The sequence below is a fragment of the Colobus angolensis genome, unplaced genomic scaffold, assembly GCF_000951035.1.
Source record: "Colobus angolensis palliatus isolate OR3802 unplaced genomic scaffold, Cang.pa_1.0 Scaffold113, whole genome shotgun sequence".
NCBI classification, from domain to species: domain Eukaryota; kingdom Metazoa; phylum Chordata; class Mammalia; order Primates; family Cercopithecidae; genus Colobus; species Colobus angolensis.
In genome coordinates, this window is record NW_012112364.1 from 1,762,482 (window position 1) to 1,786,792 (window position 24,311).

Genomic DNA, 24,311 nt, shown 5'->3' on the forward strand with positions numbered 1-24,311 from the left:
TGTGCCACCGCACTCCAGCCTGGGTGACAAAGCGAGACTCCGTCTTAAAAAAAAAAAAAAGAAAAAGAAAAAGAAAATGTGGCACATATAAACCATGGAATACTATGCAGCCATAAAAAAGGATGAGTTCATGTCCTTTGCAGGGATATGGATGAAGCTGAAAACCATCCTCAGCAAACTATCAAAAGGACAGAAAACCAAACACTGCATGTTCTCACTCACAGGTGGGAAGTGAACAATGAGAACACTTGGACACAGGGTGGGGAACATCACACACCAGGGCCTGTCAGGGGATGGGGGACTGGCGGAGGGATAGCATTAGGAGAAATACCTAATGTAAATGACGAGTTGATGGGTGCAGGAAACCAACATGGCAAATGTATACCTATGTAACAAACCTGCATATTATGCACATGTACCCTAGAACTTAAAGTATATTAAAAAAAAAAAACAGTAAAACTCACCATGCCTGAGATGTCATAATTACTAGCTATGTAAACATTATTGCTGAGTTAAAAACATTTACAGGATAATTAAAATGCCCCTTTTCAAACATGTTCCTTACCAAATAAATGCCCTGAGACTCAAAAAAATAAATAAAAATAAAAGAAAAATTTAAAAAATAAGGAAAACAGGACAACATGGAGTTCGTGGCAAGCTCCAGCAGGAGAATCAAATGCCAGGCCCTCACACCAGAGTATTAAATGCACTATATTACCAAGACCTGGTAGAGATCATAGAGAACTAGGGGTCCAGGCATGCAAAGCTCCCCAGAATGAGCTAAGTTCTGTCAGTCAAGTTATTAATTCAAACTAGCAGCAGTCGACCATAAAACAGAAATGGGACACTCAAGATTGAGCCAGAGTAGAACTGCAGGACACAAGTGAGTCCCGTGAGCAGGAAGCCCGGACCTCCAAGTCACACCCAAGGGCTTCAGTGCCCCTCCCCTGTGTGCCTAGGTGACACAGGCAGCAGACTCATACATCCAGGGGAAGGAGGAAGGAAAGCCTGAGCTTGGTTTTTCCGACGGATCAGCTCAGCACATGGGTGTTAGTCAAAAATGGACTGTGTGTGCTGCAGCAGTACTCGGGATAGGCCTCAAAGACGGTGGAAAGGAAAATCTTCCCAGCAGGTGGAGCTGTGGGCAGGATACCAGTTCATGACACTGGGTAGCTTGATCCGAAATGCGTGCAGATGTGTGGGCAGTGGCCAACAGCCTGGTTGTATGGTCAAGGTACTGAAATGGAAAGAACTGGAAGATGAGGAACAAGATCTGGATAAAGGCCATGTCGGTAGAAATTCGGGAGTAGGCACAGAGTGAAGATTCCTGTATCACTTGTTAACCCCCACTGGAAAGTTTCTCACCAAAAGAGACACTGAACACAAAGCAGACAAAATCCGCCAGCCTGCATCACTGAGAAGTCCACCCAGAATTATCAGCCTGATGGACCCCATACATCATCGCATCTGACCAGGGGATGCACTTGACAGTGAAGGACATTGAGTGTGGGCCCGCTGATGGGATTCAATGGTCACATCACATATCACACCAGCCAATGGAAGTCCATCCCACTGAACGCAGGGGCCAGCCTTCATGGCACACTGAAGCACAAGCTTGCCAGACACTGAAAGGATGGTCATACTCCACAACACAGTACCCTTATAAATCAGAGGCCTCTAGATGGCAGTGGGATCCCGAGAAGGAGGACATACGGGCTTAGGCGCCTAGGGCTGGAGGCAAGAAAAGCCCTACTTAATGATCACCACCAGCAGCCCAGGGGAACTTTGTGCTTCCCATTCTGCACCAGTGGACGCTGCAGGGCTGGGGGTCTGAAATGGGACACACATTTACTAGGAGCAAGGCAAAGGTCCCACTGAACTGCAAGTTCTGGATGCCACCACGGTACTTTGGACTCACGTTACCATGGAACAAAAATGAAAAGAGGAATCTCCATACCGGCAGAGGAAACTGACTCCAGCCAGCAGGAAGAGGTAAGACTGTGTTCATGCAAAGGAGGCAGAAGGAACCCAGGTGATCCATTCAGGATCCTTGCACTTGTAATCCTACCTTGGCGCCTCCTCCTGGGAGGAGCCAGGTAGCTTAATTACCTACCTTAATTCATACTTGCTGTGCTAATACTTGTGTGTGCCCTCACACATGTGCAGCACCTGCTGACACTTCCTAGTGTGTCTAACCTCTTACTGCAAACTCTTAAACTCTTTCTCATGGTGGGCATAGGGGGTTGTTCTCTGCACCTTGTTTTAGAAAAGTTTCCTTGTAGAACAATTTTATGTTTTCTTTTGCTGTGCCCCTGGCCAAGACTGGGGTTCTGATTTCTCCCTAAGACGTTTGTTTGTTTTGTTTTCTTACTATTTGGAGCCCCAGGCACATGGCAAGCTATTTCTTAGGATTGGCGAGCACAGGTTTTCTACCCAACTTTTACGGGATTTGACAATCCTTTGAACATCCCAGCGTTTATTCTGAGGTCTCAGTTCTAGCTCATTGCATCAGGTTGGCCTGAAACACACTTCCATGTATGGGCAGCATTAAACCCTAGCCTCTAGCTCTATGCATCCTCCCTCTGACTTTCTCAGCTCCTAACACCTAGGGAAGATTGCTGATTCGTTCAAGCATGGCAATGTTTTAAAATACATATATATTTTAAATAAAATATATACATACATATACATGCATACACACATACTTGGTTATACTCTATCCAACATTTGTATGTGTTTATAGCAAGTTGGGTAGCTAATTTTACTTCCTACTGTCATTTGCAAGGATTCTCTTAAGAATTCTTAGCCTCCGTTTTAACTGTCCCTTCATTACTACAATACCTACCACATTTCACGTCCCCCACCCCGGCCCACCCCAATGTATCCTCAAATGTATTCCGAATGAATAAACAGTGACACATATAACCTTTGACTAGGTATAGGTGAAAAACCAAAAAGAAGAACCAGACAGATATTGAGGATATTAGTTACAGGAAACGGGGTAGACAATGTTGCATGCAGAGCAATGAATGTACACTCCACTCTTGATTTATATATTACCCTATCAAAATAACTCCATGAGTCCCTGTGCAGTAATGCTAGTTACACCTTCCCTGCCTGCCTTACAGGTTGTTGAGAGGCTCACATGAAAATTTAAAAAAAAAAAAAAAAAAAAAAGGACAGTGTAAGATGTTGATAGTAATATAATTTTAATTAATTTTGTATCATTATCAAAATAAGATACTAACATTTGCCCTCTAATTTTATTTCTCATGCAATTAATCTAAACCTAAATTTCTCCTCTAATTTTACATCTTGTGCAATTAAATGCCTGAATACTGGCACTGAACTTCTCCAATTGGTACTCTTCCAATTAAAGCCAAATTATTAAAGAATTCAAAATCATATCAATGTGCTTTCTACTTTCTTGGTTATACTCTATCCAACACCTGTATGTGTTTATAGCAAATTGGGTAGCTGATTTTACTTCCTACTGTCCTCAGAGAGTTGTTGTTGAAGATGTCAGCAATAATTGTATATTTGTCAACTTCTCCCCCGAGTTCTATCAGTTTTTGTTTCTGTATTTTAAAGATCTGCTGTTGACTGTAGCCACATATTTAAGATTATAAAGTCTTCTTAGGGAAATGATCCCAATATCATTATGTGATGTCCCATTTACCCTTAATAATAATCCTTGTTCCGAAGTCTACTTTTATGTAACAGTCATTCCTTATTTTGATTTGTGTTTACAAGTTTTTCCTTCTAATTTTAACCTTTCAGGTCTATGTATTTAAAGAGAATTTATTTTGGACAGCATATGGTTGTCTTGCTTTTTTATCCAATTTTACAATCTCTAACTTTTAACTAGGGTGTTTAGATCATTTACATTCAATGTAATTGTTGATGTGGCTGAATTTAAACTTTCCATCTGACAAAGATTCTTTGCTTGGCCAAACTTTAGTCAGGCTTCTGAACCTTCTGCTCGGCCCATCTGTGCACCTTCTTTGCAAAATTCATTTTCTAGCAAAGACCCCTGCTAAATGTGTTTAACAAGAACATTCCTTGCCATCCTCAAAATTTGTCTATCCTCAATATCTCATCAGGTTCCTAACTGTCCACCACCCCCTAGATGACATCAGATCACCCTGGCTATCTTCAGCAAGAATCCTCTTAGGCATCAGCCAGAATTCTCCTAACCCCTGAGGTCCTCCTCTTAGTACTTTTCCATCCACTGACCCTCTCACCGATCCTTGGCTGTAAGTCCCCACTTGCCCATGCTGTATTCAGAGTTGAACCCAATCTCTCCCCACTACTGCAAGATGCTGTTACAGTGGCTCCTCTACCTTCTGCAATGGTCCTGAATAAAAGTCTTTACCATGTTTTAACAAGTCTTATTAAACGATTTTTTCTTTAACACATCCTGTTAGTGGTTTTCTATTTGTCTCATTGGTTCTTTGGTCCAAAAGCTCTTTTTCTGCTTTCTTTCAGTTATTTGTTATGATGTCATTTCATCTCCATAACTGATATTTATTCTTTTTACATTTTTCATAGTAGTTGCTCTAGAGCTTACTCTCTCTCTATATATATATATACATCTTTAGCTTATCACATCTACCTTCGAATAATAGTAAACAACTTCATCCATAGTGTGAGAACACTGTAACTTTAGAATAATGTGATGGTTCATTTTATGTGTCAACCTGACTGGGCTAGGAGATGCCCAGAGCTGCTGAAACCTTCTCTCTGGGTGAGTCTGTGAGGGGGTGCTTCTGAAAGACATCAGCACTAGAACCAGTGGACTGAGTAAATAAAGATTCACCCTCACCAATATGGGTGGGCATCATCCAATCCACTGAGAACCTGAACAGAACAAAAAAGTGGAGGAAGGATGAATCTTCTCTCTCTCTCTTAAGTTGGGACTTCCATCTTCTCCTGCCCTCAGACATTAGAGCTCCTGGTTCTCAGGCTTTCAGACTCCAAGGCTTACACCTGCACCACCTTCCCAATCCCAGGTCCTCGGGTCTTCGGCAATGGACTGGGAGTTACACCATCAGCTAGGCACAATGAGTTACACCACTCGCTTGCCTGCATCCCCAGTGTGTAGACAGCAGATCGTGGGACTTCTCAGCCTCCATAATTGTGTGAGCCAAATTCCATAATAAATCTCCTCATTTGCATGTAGATATATCTACATATCCTATATGTTCTATTTCTCTGGAGATCCCCTAATATGAACAGTACATTTCCATTTTCTTCTTCCACGCTTTGTCCAATGTTGTCATATATTTTACCTCTTATAAACCCAACATTACTATTGTTTTTGCTCTGAACAATTATCATTTAATGTAATTAAAAATAAGAAAAAATATAACATATTTATTCTCTTTTACCATTTCAGGGTTTCTTCATTTCTTTGTTTAGATCCCAACTGCCATCTGACGCCCCTTCTGCCTGAGAACTTCCCTTCATTTCTTACAGTGCACATCTGCGGCAATAAATTCCCTCAGCTTTTGTTTGTCTGAAACATTATTTATTTGGCCTTTAATTTAAAAAGATATTTTTGCTGGGTATAGAATTATGCATCGACAGGGTTTGAGCTTTCTTTTTGATACTTTAAAAATGTTATTTCACTGTCTTAATGACTTTCATAGTCTCTGACAAGAAGTCTGCTGTTATTCTTACTCTTGTTCCTCTGTTTGTAATGTTTCATTTTCTTTAAACTACAGCTGCCTGCAAGACTTTCCCCTTTACCTTGGGTATTTCAGCAACTTGAGTCCAGTGTTTCTAGAACTTGGAGGGTTCTTAAAATAAAAAAGTCCTGCTTGGGGTTCTCTGAGATTCTTGGATCTGTTTGTCTTATTAGTTGTTTCCTGTCTTTCATTAATTTTGGATAATTCTCAGCAACTGTGCCTTCTAGTATTTTTTTCTGGACAGTATCTTCTCTTCTCCTTCTGGGTTTCCAATTATATGTGTGTTAGACTAATGATACTGTTCCATAGTTCTCAGATGCTCAGTTTTGTCATCCCTCCCCTTCCCCACCCTGCTTTTCTCTTTCCTTGTCTCTTCTTTTGTTCCATTGTTCCTTTTTACAGTCTGTTGATTTAGCTGTCATTATTTTCTCAGCTACATCCAGTTTGCTAATAAACCCAATTTGTTTTTACATTTCCAACAGTTTCCATTTAACTCTTAAAAACTTGTTTCCTTATTTCTGTTGATATTTTCCGTAAGTCCATGTGTGTGGTCCACTTTTCTCAATATATTTTTCAATATATTAATCACAGTTATTTTTAAGTTCCCATATCTAAGTTATCTGAGTCTGTTTCCATTGACTGCTGATTGCTTTATCTCTTGATTTACAATAGGTCATTCTTTCTTGCCTTTTTTGTCTCATAATTTTGTGCTGAATGCTGGATATCATTTGCAAAGCAGAAGAGACTAAGTAAACCGTATTTCTTGTCCAGAAATGAATTTGCATGTTCTTCTAGCAAGCCATTACTAAGGTGGATTGAGTCAACCTAGTTAGGGTTTGAGGGAGATGGCTGCTATTGTTATCTGATACACCAAGCATCAAAATTCCCTAGCCATGGGCTGCTGTCTTGTGCCTAGTGTGCTAGATTTTTTTCAGTGTTCCTGGCCTACCCTGTAGTTCCTTGACATTTATATCACAAAAGTGACACAAATTCCTCTTTACATTCTTGCTCTCTGGAGATGACTGCTATTGCTATGTTACTAGGTGCTAGGTTCCTTGCTCTCCCTGGCCCAGCCTAAATTTTAGGAATGATCCATATACCTGGACCTCAGAGTGGGGCCTTCTTAGGATCTGTGCCTCTCTTCTCCAAGGCAACTAAACTCTGCCTGACATTTGTCCCTGTCTTGGGCATGAAAGAGTTCCTATCCCTGATGCAGCAGAAACAGAACTTTGCTTCGCATCAGTGAAAGATCATGAGCCTAAGAGGCTGTCCTGCTTTTGCTATTACCCTTTGCCCCAGAAGCAGAGGATCTTGCTGGTCACAGGGCAGGAAAGAGGGCTTCCTAGACCTCTGCCAGAAGTAGATCTTTGCTGAGTCCTGTGGGCTAGAGGTTTTGTTGCCCTCCTGAGAACTCTGTCATAGGAGAGAAGGCTGTGGGGAAGCAGGTGTTACATCATGCCTGTCTCCCAGTGGCAGCTGAGATTACCTCCCGCAGGACAGCACAATCAGAAGAGGTTCTGTCTAGTCTCCAGGCTTGCTTGTAAGCTGTCTTAAGAGTACCCAGTGGAGGGCTATCGAAAACAGCTTATGAATAAATGTAACCTTCCCCTTGTATCTGGGGTACCTGGTTATTCTAAACTGATGCATGATCCCATATTCAACCTTAAGAATGCATTACAATTTTTGCTGAATTCTTCTTATGCACTTCTATGGTGGTTACCTGTTCCCCCTGTGCTCCGCTAAACATGAAACAGTTCAAGTGTCCTGTCTACTCTCAGATGGGCTTGTCACTCTTTGCGATTTAAGAAAAGTTATTGCTTTGTAGATCATCTGGCCTTTTTTCTTTCTTAAAATAGAAGCAATGTTCTCTTATATCCTAATTGGAAAAGAAACTCCACCTCCACAGTAAGAACAAGGATAATGTATCGGCTTCTTCTTTTGTTAAGACATTGAGCTGGTAACAATTTTTTTTTTTTTTTTTTTTAGTAGAGACGGGGTTTCACCATGTTAGCCAGGATGGTCTCGATCTCCTGACCTCGTGATCCGCCCGCCTCGGCCTCCCAAAGTGCTGGGATTACAGGTTTGAGCCACCACACCCGGCCTACAATTTTCACAAAAAAAGAAAGAAACAGTAAACGGAAACTTTTTTTTTTTTTTTTTTTGAGACGGAGTCTTGCTTTGTCTCCCAGGCTGCAGTGCAGTGGTGCGATCTTGGCTCACTGCAACCTCCGTCTTCCGTCTTCTGGGTTCAAGTGATTCTTCTGCCTCAGCTTCCCGAGTAGCTGGGATTACAGGCACCTGCCACCACACCTGCCTAAGTAAACTGATATTGTTGATGAGTGAACATAGGAGTACACGCTTAAGAATTTCAGTGTGCAGACCCCAAAGTGAGCAGACTATTTTGGAAAAAAAAGACCACCACCACTATATTAACATGGATAACAGCTTTCATGCATAGAATATACTGTAATGGGGCATATAAATTCAACTGAACCCCACAACTGTGATCATTCCCCACTGCAGTAAGGGTTCATGGGATGTAGGGTAACATGTTAACTGCAGTAAGTCTTTATTACATATTTTAAAACTATATTACTGGTAGTTAGAAGTAGTTGACTATACAAAATTAACTGAATAGATTTTGTGGGTTTCTTTTTCCACTATGCAGCCATTAAAGGCTGACCTTTGAGCTTTCAGAACAACCACAGTTTGCAGAACCTGACAGTGTTTAATGATTCTCTCTTCTAGTCCTTATGTGCTGGTAACCTTTGCTCTGACTGCTGCATGCCAGGTAATTAGAGCACAGTGCATGATAGCACTAGAACATGTGGCACAGACTATATTATACACACAAAACTAAACGTGTGTATACTGCAGATGTTTGGCTTTTTAACCATGTTTTACTTGTATGTATGAGTTTTGCCCTCAGAATGAAAGTGACCCAAGCAAAAGTAGCCAGGGCCCATAGAGTAGAGTGACACAATGCTGGCCCAAGCCCTGCCTCTGACCTTTCCCCTCAGTGTGCCCTTTTCATTCGGAAGGACAAGGGCTATGTCTGCCTGCCTCCACTTTACAGCACTCTGCTTGGAGTCAAGTGCCTACTGACAACTCCCAAAAGACACTCACCAACATAACATTCCCACCGCCAAAGGAAGGGCCCCGGCTTCCTAAACTCCTCACTTGACACTCTGCCTTCCGGAGCCACACTGCTTCTTTTTAAAGCATTATTAAAAGTTGTGATTTGCGGGGAGGGAAGGAAGAAAGACCACAGAAAATTCAATCAACCGCATTTCACTGGGACAAATGTTCACACTTTGCTCTTTGAAACGTGGTCTGTATGTTTCCACAGGCTGGGAGACAGAGAGGTACAGGGAAGCAGCAGTGGACTAGGACCTGGGGAACCGGGGTTCTAGTCCAAGTTCTGCCACTAACACTACACGACTCTGTGCAAGTTTCTTCATCAGGGTGGGCCTCAGTTTCTTCTCCTGCAGAACAGATTTGCTCTCCTGGGTTCCCTCCAGCTCTGGTATGCTTTCCCTTTCAGTGAGACACTCAGATGGCTTTCAGAAACTACCATATCGGGTTCACCTACTCTCCAAACATGCAGTGTGTTTTCATGATGCTTTAGCTAGTGGAAATGCAAAAACTGAACAAACAAAAATAAAACAAACTCCCTTCCTCAAGATGCTAATGGCTTAGTGGCAGAGACAGGCAAATAAATAAAGTTACAACACAGTGTGACAAGCACTACATTAAAGGTATGTCTCATTCCTGGAAATTAAAACACAACTAGAAAGACTCCATTCTCAGTGGGGAATGGGGAGATGACATGGCATCACGGACCCCCAGCATCCTGCTCGGCATAGGGAAGCTATTCGACAGGCGTCTGAGGATGGAAGAGTGAAGCTCTCACACAAGGCCTAGAAGCAGCATTCCACCATTTTAAAACATCACTTGGCTTTTGCTATACAGCCTCAACAACTAAATAATAAGTCTCCCAGAGAAAGGCAACTTTGTGTCTATGGAATAATGTAATGAAACACCTTTGTCAAGTACCTATTTTTACAGGACATTCTGGGACACAGTTTGTCTCTCAAGGGCCACAAAATGGCACCTAAAGACCCTCCAGGTGGAAGCTAATATGGTTCTAACTGAAAAGGCAAGGATTCGAAGTCTAGGTCGAGATTTCTCTCCACCGGGGGTTTTCACCATTAGCTCCTGTCTTGTAGTTTCTCTGCTGTGGGAAGAAACCTCGGAGTAAAAGTGAGGAACAACGTATCACGGGTGGGGATACAGAAGTGGTGTGAGAGCCTGTGAAGATCAAGACTTTGGTCTCCCCTGTTCTTCTCTTCTAGCCATGGACAGGGTAAAGGGGGCTCTGAAAAAAGCTGCTGTTCTACAACTTACCGCCTTCTACATATTTATACTTCAATTAATTTTTATGCTCTGTGTTATGTTCATTTCAGTTTAGACTTTTTAAAGTTAAATAAATTACTTAATTCCTATTAGATATAAAATATTTTTAAAATATACCCATATTTTATTTCTAAGTCCCTTTAGGCCATGGTGTCCATTTAACTAGATACTCAGAACATGTGGGACTGAAGAATACATTTAATATGTGAACCTACATCTGTTTTATAGTCCTTTATTATGCATAAAAACTTATTCTCATGCACATTACTAACCCAGGAACCTCCGAGATGCTTTGACCAGGAGCTATTTTCCTTCCCTGTTTTGACCAGCCAGATAAAATCAGCTACTTAATAAAAAACTTTTTAAGATAAATGGAACCTTGGAGATCTAGCATAACTTTATTTTACAATCAAAGATCAAGACAAAGAGACCCAAAATCTCCTGCATCCTGGAGTAGACACTAGAATCTCAGTCTCTTACTTCCATCGGCGCTTTGCCCACCACACCCCACTTGTAAACACTTCCTGCAGGTCCCATTTATAAATACGCCAATAAGCCAAGGCTACTTCATTTCTGTGTCTTACTAGGATAAAAAGGCAGCCAAGGAGGGGAAAGTTGTCTGCTTTGGCATCCAAGGAACCTTTGACTTCTAATACTATGCTTCTATTCATTCTTTTTCCCTCTATCCCAGCAGGTCCCTCCCCATTCTTAACCCTCTAAGCACCTGATTATTTGTGATGCAGAGTCAGCTCTGACCAAAAAGGAAGGAAGTGGTTTACATTTCCAAGGTTCCTTTTATATCAGATTTTATTATCTTATTAAACAGATGGTTTTGTCTGGTCCTTCAACTCCTGACACTACCTTGTTGCTGACCGCCTGCATAAACTTCAGACCCCCTATCTTATTCTGTTTTGTATTTTTGATATACATGACTTTTTAATAACATGACTGACCTTTGGTTAACCACTGAATTGACCCAGATATTTGTATCCATCCCACTTCCCTGGCCAAGGATGCGATCTATCCACATCTCTGCAGACCATGATTCAGTACGACATCTGGTAAGTCAAATTCCATCTGATGTCTGACAGGAAGCTGTGTGCATAAGACTAGAATATACACCCAGCCTCCAAGAAGACTTACAGAAATGCTGCTGCGGGTAAACTAAAGAAAACAGCAGTTTAAGGTGATATTTCAGACAAGGAAGAACAACAATCTCCATTTCCTTGATTTGGGATTAAATGTAATCTACTTTCCATTTAAGGCTGCAGCATATGCTAAGCATATTTCTCCATTAAAATCAGACAAGCAGGTTGTGTATGGCATGTGTGTATGTGCATAACCTTAAGCTCATTTATAGGAAATCCTTTCAAAAGTTATATAATTTGAAATGGAAGATTAAAGAAATAGAATCCAATAAACAGAATACCTAGACTACGCCTCTCCTTTGTTTCAAATCCACAGAAATGATGAAAAAGACGTACATTCAAAATATGTGCAACAATACTACAGGATTACAAATGATAGATAACCTCCAAAGTTGAAAGGCAACAGGATGAGATTAAAGGAAGAAACCACAAACCAAAAATATGACAGGAAGGACTGTGGCCATGAGATGTGTGGTTGGAGAACCATAATGAAAAGATCTAGGCAATTTACATCAGAGAAATATAAATGGCAGCCTATCATCAAATTGTCCTTCGAAAGAACTGTATCTAATAAAACCAGGAATATGCATACTATTGACCCTAGCATTTCCATCTCTTATTCTGAGAAACATTCTCACTTGTGCACAAGAATTCATGTACAAGAATGTTCACAGCAGTAGTATGACATAGAGATAAATTGAAAATGACTACCAATAGGGGAAAGGCAGCTGTTAAAAGAAACAAAATATAAATATATATATGGAGTGACCTCCAAAACATAGCAATGAATGAAAAATACAAAGTTCAGAGTTACAGCATGCCATTTAGTACTATGTGGTCCTACATATATATGTGAGAGATGGGGCGGGGGTGGGGAGTGGGAGATAGGAGGAGAGGGAGAAGGAAGGAGGAGAGGAGAGAGAAAGAGAGAGAAGGGAAGAAAAAGAGGAGAGAGAGAGAGAAAGAGAGTGTGAGAGAGAGAAAGAAAGAGACACAGAGAAGGAAACATCTCTAATTCATAATAATGGATTGGGGGGAGGAACAGAGCTGAGACTCAAAAGGTACTTTAATTGCAAATGTGTTGCAAGTTTTAAAAAGACATATATTCAGGTGTTATTTGCATAATCAATATTTTGATTTCGTGCAAACAATTAGAAGATACTGGATATATCAACAACAAACCATCACAGGAAAAAATTGTAATAAAGTCAGCAATGGACAAGAAAGCATTAATTTTTTTAACAAAAAGAAGGCACTGATAGTGATTATGGCCTTCCAAATAATCACAGTAAGTGTTAATGGGTGAACTCACTATTATTGGCTAAGACTTTGCATTAGTCTGTTTTCACACTGCTATAAAGATACTACCGAGACTGGGTAATTTAGAAAGGAAAGAGGTTTAATTGACTCTCAGTTTCACACAACTGGGGAGGCCTCAGGAACTTATAAACATGGCGGAAGGCAAAGGGGAAGCAAGGCACCTTCTTCACAAGGCAGCAGGAGGGAGAATGAATGCAGGAGGAACTACTAAACACTTAAAAAATCATCAGATGTCTTAAGAACTCACTGTTATAAGAACATCACAGGGGAGACTGCCCCATGATTCAATCACCTCCACCTGGTCTCTCCCTTGACATGTGGGGATTATGACTCAAGCTGAGATTTTGGGTGGGGATACAGCCACACCACTTATAGAATGTGCCAAGCACTGTTAAGAATTTTACATATTATTGGCCGGGCGCGGTGGCTCAAGCCTGTAATCCTAGCACTTTGGGAGGCCGAGATGGGCGGATCACAAGGTCAGGAGATCGAGACCACCCTGGCTAATACGGTGAAACCCCATCTCTACTAAAGAATACAAAAAAACTAGCCAGGCGACGAGGTGGGCGCCTGTAGTCCCAGCTACTTGGGAGGCGGAGGCAGGAGAATGGCGTAAACCTGGGAGGCGGAGCTTGCAGTGAGCTGAGATCCGGCCACTGCACTCCAGCCTGGGCGACAGAGCCAGACTCCGTCTCAAAAAAAAAAAAAAAAAAAGAATTTTACATATATTAACTCATTTAATTCTTATAACATGAGATAGAAACCATTAATATTTCCATTGTATAGGGAAGAAACAGGATAATAGTTAAGTAAACTGGACAGACACCACACAGCCAGTTTATGCAGTGCCTGAATTCAACCCCAGGCAGCCTGGACTCAGTCCATGTCCTTACCACTCACCAAACAGCCGCCACTGAACAAAGCAACACACAAACTGAGTTGTTTGGGTTCTGTAAGATAAATATTCAAGAATACATCTAAAATGAACTAACTAGGAGTGATAAAAATGAAGAGATTAAAAATATACACCAGGCAAATGCTAACAACAAAAGGGAGTCAGGGCCTAAGACACAAGAGAAACTCATGGTGAAGGCAACAAAAACAGATGGAGGTGAAGACACATACCATATTCAATTGGTTAAAAAAACCATTAAAAATGACAATTATGAACTTTTATTATCCTTTTGTAGAAGACCCAACACACTTTTCTCAGAAACCAACAAAGACCAAGATTTGAATAATACAATTAACAAGTGTTAATTGATAGTTTTTTTAAACATTATACATAAATGTGAGAATGCACATAAAAAAAAAAAAAACATGGAAAAGTTGTAAGAAAAAAGCTATGAATTAGGTCACACAGAAAAGTTCACCGCAATCACACAGAAAATTACAATCACACAGTAAGCACAATACAATTCAATTAGAAATGAACACGTAAAAATCAAGGGATATTGGTAAACTGTCTTCAGCATTTTCCGCTTCTGACCTTGGAGTACGTCAGGTGAGTCCTTTGACTGCACCCCAGGGACACCGAGTCAATACTGATGACAATTGGAATGGCAGATCTCCAGCCTCCAGAAATAAAGAGCTGACCATTCCAGCCATGCAAACATATTCACTAATTAGGGGTCTTCTGCCCTGAAGGGAGGGGGAAACCACCTCACGGGTATTGACTCATGTACAGCCCCGAAAAAAGAGAATACAAACTGAGTGCCCTGCCAGAACATGGAAGAAAAGGAAGAGGATGACAAAGAGTAACTACTTTTGTGGGGGTTGGGGAAAGTGCGAAAAATAAAAACAAAAAATAATCCCATATGGCTCCCAAAAATTTCATTCCAGGGTAAAAAGGAAAAAAATGCTATTAAAATGAATAAAAGTACAAATCATATGTCTGATAAAGATCTGATACAGAATATATAAGGAACTCTTGAAACTCCATAATAAAGTATCCAATTTCTTAAAATGGGCACAAGATTTGAACAGACACTTCACTAAAGAAGTTATGCAGATGGCAAGCAAGCACATGAAAAATGGTCAACAGCATTAGTCATTAAGGAGAGGCAAATTAAAACCGCAGGAGATGTGACTGCACACTGATGAAAATGGCTAAACTTAAAAAAGACTGCCATACAGAGTGCTGATGAGAACATGGATAAACTGAACTATCAGCCACTGCTCAAGAGAAATAAAATCACCTCTGGAAAATGGTTTGCAAGTTTCTTAAAAAGTTAAACATACACTTATCACATGACCCAGCCACTTTACTCCTAGGTATTTACCCAAAAGAAATAAAAGCATATGCCCATATAAAGACTTGTATACAAATGTTCATGCAGCTTTATTTGTAACAGCCAAAACTAGAAACAACCCAAGTGTCCATTAGCACGTGAATGGATAAACAAACTGCATTACATCCCTATAGTGAGGTACTATTCAATGGTAACATGGAATGAACTACTGATACATGCAACAACAGAGATGAATCTCTATTTACGCTGAATGAAAGCCAGACAAAAAGACTATATACTGTAGTATTCCATTTACATAACATTCTAGGAAACATAAACTAATCTATAGGGACAGAAAGGAGACCAGCGGTTATGTGAGGGTAGGAGAGAAACAAAAGGGAAAGATGACCAAGGGCCACGAGGAAACAACGATCACCAGTTCAACTACATTGATGGTTTCACGGGTGTAGACATATTTCAAATTACACATTTTAAATAAGCATAGTTTACTGTATGCCCACCATTCCTCAATAAAGCAGTTTCAAAATGAATCTGTGGGCCAGGCAAGGTGGCTCACATCTGTAATTCCAGCACTTTGGGAGGCAGAGGCAGGTGAATCATGAGGTCAGGAGATCGAGACCATCCTGGCTAACATGGTGAAACCGTGTCTCTATTAAAAATACAAAAATTAGCTGGGCATGGTGGCACGTACCTGTGATTCCAGCTACTTGGGAGGCCGAGGCAGGAGAATCGCTTGAACCAGGGAGTCAGAGGTTGCAATGAGCCGAGATCACGGCACTGCACACCAGCCTGGCGACACAATGAGACTCTGTCTCAAAAAACAAACAAACAAACAAAAAAACCAATCTGTGGAGACAGATAATCTGAGTATGAAAAAGTAGGAGATCACCGAGTATTTATTTAATATGTACATTCTAACATGAAGGTCAAGTAAAAATAAGTCGACTGTTAGCCACCACACAGGACTACATATCAAGATAAAAGAAATGAGAGAGGAAAGACACATTTAGCAACCAGACAGACATAGCTCCAAAACAATACTTAATAACAGGCCAGCACTGACGGGCAGAATACAAACACCAACGGAAATGCCTAAGAAAAGTACTCCTCCTAGAGAATTCCCTCATCGAAGAGAATCTGCTTCACCAAGCTAATCCGAGTGTGCCACCTTCAACAGTCTGAACACGGATAGCGCCGTCTTCAAAAGGCCTGGAACTGTAGCGCGGCAGTCAGACAAGCAGATGGCGTGGCAAGCAGAAGCTCCAAGTTCTTCAAGAGCTGAGACCTCCATAAGCCTCCAGTCCTTATTTTAAATATGAAAGCAGTAATATCTTCCTGGTTATCTCAAAAGGCTGTGGTGAGATGACGCACCTGAAAGCCCCCAAAAAACTATACAGCGGAACACAAATACTAAAACAAATGCTTGCCCGACAAGAAAATTTAACTATCTCCCCTCTTCACATTCATTGGCTAGGAAGCGAAAGAAGCCATTTATCAGAACTACAATCAGCCTGTAACCCATCATGATATACAGGAAAAGCCCAAAAGCTATGTAACTTTTATTTTCTAATATAAGCATTTAACACTATAAATTTCCCCTTAAAGTAGTGCTTTAGATGCATCACATACATTCTGATACATTATGCTTTCATTGTCATTCAATTCAAAGTATTTTGCCTTGTAAGCTCCTCTTTAACCATGGGTTTTCAGGATGTGATCATTAATTTCAAAATATTTTGGAATTTCCTGGGTATCTGATACTGATTTCTAGCTTAATTAAACGTGGTCAGAGAACACAGATATATTCCTGAAAAATTACCTGTAAAGTGAAAGTATGGAAATCAAGTTCAATTTTCCTGTGGTAAATTAATACGTAATGATACGTCCAAGGTCAAGGCAAGCTAGGATTAGAGATCAATCTTCCAGCTTCTAATTCTGGTATAACAGCCTTTCTTCTACCTTTCAATACCATCTTAAAGCCAAAAGACGTGTTATTCTCTCCCTATCCTTCCAAAAGAAAAAAGAAAGAGAAGGAAAATTCCATATACATCCTCTCATTTGATTTTTACAATTCCATAAATCAGGCAAGACAGATGATAGTATTCTGCACATGAGGAAAGTGAAGCTCAAAGAAATAACTTGCCCTAGTAGTCTGCTATGTCTCATTACTCCTCAATTACCCCTTAAAATTAGAGCAAGACAGCACACTGAAATCCATAAATAATTCAAAAACCTCATTTTAGCCACTATCACGATCACCACCACCTCATTTCAGAATAAATTATAGTAAAACTGACTAGGTTTGTTTTTGGGTTTTGGGTTTTCTTGAGACGGAGTCTTGCTCAGTCACCCAGGCTGGAGTGCAGCAGCACGATCTCAGCTCACTGCAAGCTCCGCCTTCTGGGTTCACACCATTCTCCTGCCTCAGCCTCCCAAGTAGCTGAGACTACAGGCACATGCCACCACACCCGGCTAATCTTTTTGTATTTTTAGTAGAGACAGGGTTTCACTGTGTTAGCCAGGATTGTCACGATCTCCTGACCTCATGATCCACCCGCCTCGGCCTCCCAAAATGCTGGAATTACAGGCATGAGCCACTGGCCATCTGACTAGGTTTAACTTTTTAAATCTTGACTTCTCATATCCATTCCTTATTAGCAAGATTCAGATAACAAAGAACTGGTTAAATTTCAGGAAAGAAAAAGTAAATGCGCAAAAATAGAGGGAGGAAAATTGAGATCTCAGCTTAATAAGTCATAAACTACATAATCACGTTTTTCACACAAAAAAGTTAATATGGAAATGAATATATCAAGTTTTTTTTCTCTTTCAATGTCCTAAACTATTGATTAGGATCTAAAACTCGAAAATATTACCTGCAGTTAATATTTATATATTACAGCATATTAGTATTAAATATTTAATATTCAAAAATATTAAAATATTTTATGCTATTTCTATTTCTAATTAAATTTCTAAACTATGTTACAGGAATTAAATGGCTTTAAGGGTAAAAGGCACACACTCTTACCATATAATCATTGACGATGGGTTGCAGAAATTCCCCTCAAGTAGCATCACCACTTTGGCTCAGTTATCAGTAAGAGTAACAGCAATCAAAACTAAAACTATAAAGAAAAGAAAAAAAGAATTAATTACCAGTAGGCAAAATGCATTCAAGTCTTCAAGAAAGTCTTAAATCCAAATTTCATATTTCAACAATTTCAAGAGAGCTCTAATCCCTGAACTAGTTCTTTTTTAATTATTTGAAGTAAGAAGCTAATAAGGTGTGTGAAATCCTGTATAATTCCAACCCCCTATTCTGGAAAAACCTCTGAAATTAACTTCAAGGACTCAGAGTAAATAATAGCCAAAGGGCAGAAAAACAAAAAGTCAAGTTTAAGTGTATTCAACTAAACTACTCAATTCATTTACTCAACAACACATATATTTTAGGTTTTGTTACTGCCTACAGACTGAATAAAATAATAGTAATCACTCACATAAGAACTGTACCTAATAAGAGCATTTGTATCAATTTCCCCTAACAATATTCAAATTCAATAAAAGTCTTGCTGATCATTTTATAAATATTCTAATAGTAGGTGCAAAGATAAAATAGTAACAGATTTAATAACTGCCAAATAGACCTTAGAAAGTGTTTCCAGGACACTGGACATTAACAGCAAGGCTACAGAACAAATTGATCAATGTTGTATACCAATGTGCTAGAGCTATGAGGTAACCAGAAGCATGATATAGTTTCCCACTCAGAATTACGGTCTACTTGGGAAGAACACATACAAGAAGATTTTAGTGAACAGACATCCATTCACTCAACAAGAGTGTACCAAGCATCCTGTAGAAGTCAGCTCCTCTTTCAACACTGAACACACAAAAATGAGTAAGAAACTGCCTGTTTGTGAAGGTACTCAGTCTTGTGAGGGTAACAAATAAATGCAGATAATTTTAATACAACAAAGTAGATGCAAGAAAGCAAGAGAACAGCGGCCCAGAAGTGGGGTGGGGTGCAGCTTCAGGAAAGTCAAACAAGGGTGGAAGGCGTCAAGCTTGGGAAAGGAGGTCCAGGCATGAGAAAGCAGAAACTGTGCCATTTCATTATGGAAGAAAAGCAACTTTGAGTCTACTAAAAGGAATTATCTGGACCTGCATGAATTCTATGTAGGCCAGTAGATTCTAAGAACTCACATAGTTAAGACTGCAACCATCCTTTTAACAGTACAAAAAAAAAAACCAGAATGATCATTCAACGATACTCTATTTTATACATCCTAGTTTACTGATTTAAAACTCAAGCAGCACACGATTTTCTTCTCTTCCTTTGGAGCAGCTGTACAGCATGCTCTTGATGCTGAGTAAAAGAGAAAAGTGAGCTTTTTCCTAAGTACTTTGCATAAGTGATCACCTTATTTCCAAATACAGAAAATTATCCCTGGGTTTAGATTATCCAGGCCTAATTTTACCTCTACTAGATCAGCTGATTCGACTTGATGATTTTGAGGGTAACCAGCACTATACATTTCACTGAAGAGATGGTTATATCCAGCTAACTGTGCCTAAGGACAAGGAAGATGTCCAACATCGTATGTATTTCCTGGATGACCACTTCTGTTTAAGAATCACATGTTAACTCTTCCTTTGTGAAACACAATTATGAATTTTCCCATTTGTGTGAAAGGCTATGGACTTATCATTTTTGTTATTAGCTATTATTTGGTAAATGCTTTACTCAGGTCCAAGCATAGAGCTAACACCTCATATACATTTAACTTAGTCCTCACAGGCAATATCTCCATCTAAAAATGAAGAAATTAGGATCAAAAAGTGAGTTGTTGAGGATCACACAGGTAGGAAAAAAAGGAGTCAGGATGAGTCTGACTAGAAAGTAACTGTTCTTGCCAGCACGGTGTGGGTCACACCTGTAATCCTAGCACTTTGGAAGGCTGAAGCGGGTGGATCACGAGCCCAGGAGTTTGAGACCAGCTTGGGCAACATGGCGAAACCCTGTCTCTACCAAATAAATGAATGAATGAATGAATGAATGAATGAATGAATGAATGAGTAAGTAAGTAATATCTACACTGGATTGTCTCCTTTTGGACAGGGACACATGCATTTTTCTTGGCAACTGAGTTGCTAACATTTCTAACATAAGTCAGGAACCACAAAAGTCTTGAAGAATTAACTAGACTTTGTTAATACGTAGCCTCATTTGACAATGGAGAGCATATCAGTAACTCCTTTGAAGTCACAGGTTAAGGCTGCTAAGTGGAAACACAGCACCTTTAGTAAGAGGTACAATACTGGCCAGAACAGGGAAGCATGCTTCTATACAACACCATCACTCCAATTCTGTTTCCGTCCACGGCTACACTCTGAATTGTGCTGACAGTGCTCTCCTGTGGCTACTGTCCAGAAGCAGAATTGCCCTGCAACTTCCTACCTCTGGCCCTGCATCCGTTACGCTCCCCCGACACAAATGCCCTCCTGTCGTCTAGTTTCCAGGTATCCAAAGGTCTCTTGCCTTCAAACTGAACCTGCTATGGCCTCCATCCATCCATGCCTTTACCTGCTCAATAAACACATATATGTAGTTATGTGTCAGTCACTATGCCTGCCCCTCCCCCTGGAAAAACCAAAGCCCAATCCTGGACTCCCAAGAACCTCTCAGTCCACCAGAAGAAAAGTCTGTAAACAAGTAGGTAGCAATCCGTGGGGCCAGCACACTGACAAGTGTATGTGGGGGATGCACAGAGCACAAGGGAGAAGGTGGCTACAGCTGGAGGGGCAGTGGCAGGGACAGCTTCACAAGGCTGGTCACTGAATTTAAGCCGTAATTCAGAAGACAGGTGATGAAGACCTAAACTAAGACAAGGGAGGATTCTTCAAATGGAACACATCTGACAGACATAGGTCTCGGGAGATTAAGTGGATGGGGATGCTGACTCCCCTGGAGTCAAGGAGTACTCTGAGGTAGCGCTGTCCAAATGAATGTTCCGCAGCGATGGAAATGTTCTATACAGTGGCAGTGTCCCACAGGGCAGCCTCCAGCCACATGGAGTGCTGGATCCAGCTTGAAATGTGCTAATGTGAGTAAGGAACTCAATATTTTACTTCATTTTAACGAATGTTCATTTAAATAGTAACATGTGGCTAGTGGCTACTATGCTGGACAGTACTCTTCTAAGATTTTTGGCTTGAGATAGTTGTACTGAAGGTGTTATTACCAACATCTGGGAAAAGAAATACTGCAAAGAAAAGCATATAGACACTCAAATATTTGAATAAATAAGCAAATCACTGACTAGAGGAACAAACTGGGTAATCTTTAAGGACCTCTCGCCGCTAAAATCTCATCACAGATGTACTTACCCTTGTTCACTCAGGTTCCAAATAATGACCTCAATATGGCAGCAACAAAATATAATCCTGCTGTCTCTAGGCTTAAGTATTAAAATACTACTACTAAATAAAAATTCTTTATACCATTCAGGGAAAAAAGAAAAATGACATCATGAAACCACTGGAAGTCACAACTTACAGAATAATCACAGACCAAAGTCAAGCCAGGAAAAATAACTGCCTAGTAAAAAAAAAATGTCTTTTTCCAAAAAGAAGAGGGAAAGGGGAAGAGGGGACCACACAGCATTATGACAGCCAACACGAGCGCAGGTAATTTCCAATACATTTAGACCATTCACTTCGTCAGCAGCTCACTTCACATTCGGGTTTTTCTCTGTAGTCTGATGAGAGAAATGACAAAGTTTATCTCATGAAATATCTAATTTTGTACTACAGGGCATTTTACAAGGTCAATGATTAATAAAATTTTCCCTAGTAATACGCCCTTTAATCTTACTTATCCACGACATCCAAAATCAATATGAAATAAAGAATTCTGCTACATGAAAACACTTAACCTGAGAACAGGTTGTATCTAAATGACTCACTGTTAATCTACCAATATTATCCTAATCTGATTGTACTTGGATTTACTATTTTAGTCCCTGACATCTCTTATACGCCTCCAAATTCTAGTTTTCCAGAAATGAGAAGCTAGCTCAAGATACAGCTCTATTTCACCACTTCTTTTTCCAGCCCTACCTCCTAAGCCAGGCTGAAATTCTATGTTCTTTTCACTTCTATCAACGAGATCACATCACCAATGTTTTTAACTATTCACATATAACATTCTATTTATGAGATTGCAAGACACTACAGAAATGTAACCACTTCTAGCTTCAGAGAAATAAATCTCATAAGAATGTCAAGTATGAATTTTTTAGCAAAAAGCCTACGTCTAGCATAAGAAGACAGCAGTCTTTGTGTTTCTCCTCTTTCTTGTTCTCTGGTTGACTATCTGAGCTTCGATACCCCACTGCTACAACAGTTCCACATCTTTTGAAGTCAGAGCCAGCATGAACATATTTTAGCTGGCCCCACCATACAATTCAACACATAACTGACCTGTTACAGAAAGTGAGGCAAAAACAATGTCAAGTAGTAAGGTCTTTGCCCCCAAAAAGTTTACCTGGTGGGAAAGAGTAAACAAACACAAATAAATACAAAACAAGTAGCAGAAGAGATACTGCTGTAAGTTAAAACAAAAATAACATTAGCTGACATTCACTGAACACCTATGTGTATCACATTCTCAGCTAGGTACATTTTAATTTCAATAAAACTATATTAATTATACTAAGAGAGAGCAAATGAAGAGAAATTCTCCCAGTTTTGAGTACTTTATTCACTCAAAAATTACTTATCACAGACATAAATACAAGAATCATAAGATAATAGTTTATTTCCCTTCCATTTAATGAACAATAATTGCCTAGTAAAACACAAAGAAAAAGGAACCAACTCCTGATATGACATTGTAAAGATCCATGAGTGGCCCACACCTCTGGGCTAATGGTCCCTGGCCAGAGAATCTGAAGCCTGACAACGATCTGGGCCACATCAACTGCGCATCAGTTCATTCAAGCATTTACTACACAGTTTAACAGGGACAAGAGGCAGGGAACATTACTTTGGACCGAGTCCCTGTACTAGGGCCTAGTAGACTAGACCAAACCAGAATGGAGTCACTTGTGGTAACTGCCACTTAAACTGAACTCAGCTGGGTACGGTGGCTCATGCCTGTAATCCCAGCATGTTGGCAGACTTAGCTAGGATTATCTCTTAAGCCTAGGAGTTTGAGACCAGCTTGGGCAACGCATGGAGACCTCATCTCTACAAATAATTTAAAAATTAGCTAGGCATGGTGGCACACTCCTGTGGTCCCATCTACTCAGGAGGCTGAAGCAGGAGGATCACCTGAGCCCAGGAGGCTGACGCCACAGTGAGTGAGCTGAGATCACTCCACAGCACTCTAGTCTGGGCGACAGAGCAAGACCCCGTTTCCAAAAAACAAAACAAACAAAACAAACAAAAAAACTGCTCTGACACAAGCCTGTTTTCTATTAAAAACAAAAAAAATAAGAGATTCATGGCAACCAATCAGAAGTGGCCCAGTTTACCTGAGCTGAGAAAATAAGAAAGTTTCCTCCATTTTAACCCTATAAGGAAAGTAATTATGAAATAAGAAATCTGCTATTCATTCTTTATTTCTGCTTTCTTTAGCCTTTTTCTGCCTATAAAGCCACGCTCCTCTCCTCAGCTCACTGGAACACTTATCCTGTTTTATAGAATGAGGTACGATTCAATGCTAGAATCACAAATAAAAGCCAATTCGATCTTTATTTTTAATTAGATTTTTAATTTGCCTTTTGACACTAGCCCACTATTATGCATTAGAAATATAACTATGAATCACACAAACGTAAAGCTATGTGTTATACCAAAAAATACCACACCACAAGCTATAAAGTGTTAAGTGAAGAGAGAGACATAGGAACCCTCCCTACCATCTGAAAGGTATACAGCCCAAGACACTCAGCAGATGCCTGAAACTGTGGATAGTACCAAACCCTGTATACTAAGTTTTCTCCTATACATACATACCTATGATAACTTACTTTATAAATTAGGCACATTTAATTTATAAATTACGCACAGTAAGACTAACAATAACTCAAAATAGAACAATTATACCAATATACTGCAATAAAAGTCACATGAATGTGGTCTCTCTCTCATGTGTATGCACAAAATATCTTAATATTTTCAGACCACAGGTGACTGCCAGTAACTGAAACTGTGGTAAGTGAAACCTCAGATATGGGGGGACTACTGAGCATGCAAAGTGCTATGACAGAAGACTGGTTCCAGCTGCAGTAAACAAGAGAGGAACAGTGACACCAAGAGACTGATTTCTGTCCTTTGAGATGCAAAGAGTACACAAAGTCAATGTGAAGATAAACTCTTACCACCATCTAAATATTGCGCTATGAGAGGTAGTCACAGGGCCAGGGCAGTAGCTCACACCTGTAATCCTAGCCTTTTGGGAAGCTGAGGGAGGA

The 24,311-nt window shown here is 40.1% G+C and overlaps 1 protein-coding gene across 1 annotated transcript in view; it reads right to left on the minus strand.

The window, feature by feature from the left end:
- The window catches only part of WASF3 (WAS protein family, member 3), a 77,709-nt gene extending 57,291 nt beyond the window's left edge, over positions 1-20,418 (minus strand). Inside the window, exons 1-2 of the mRNA XM_011958509.1 lie at positions 20,291-20,418; positions 17,858-17,954 (exon numbers count right to left, since the gene is read on the minus strand). The gene's annotated coding sequence lies outside the window, so the exon portion shown is untranslated. The remainder of the gene's footprint in view (positions 1-17,857; positions 17,955-20,290) is intronic.
- Positions 20,419-24,311: the final 3,893 nt, after the last annotated feature.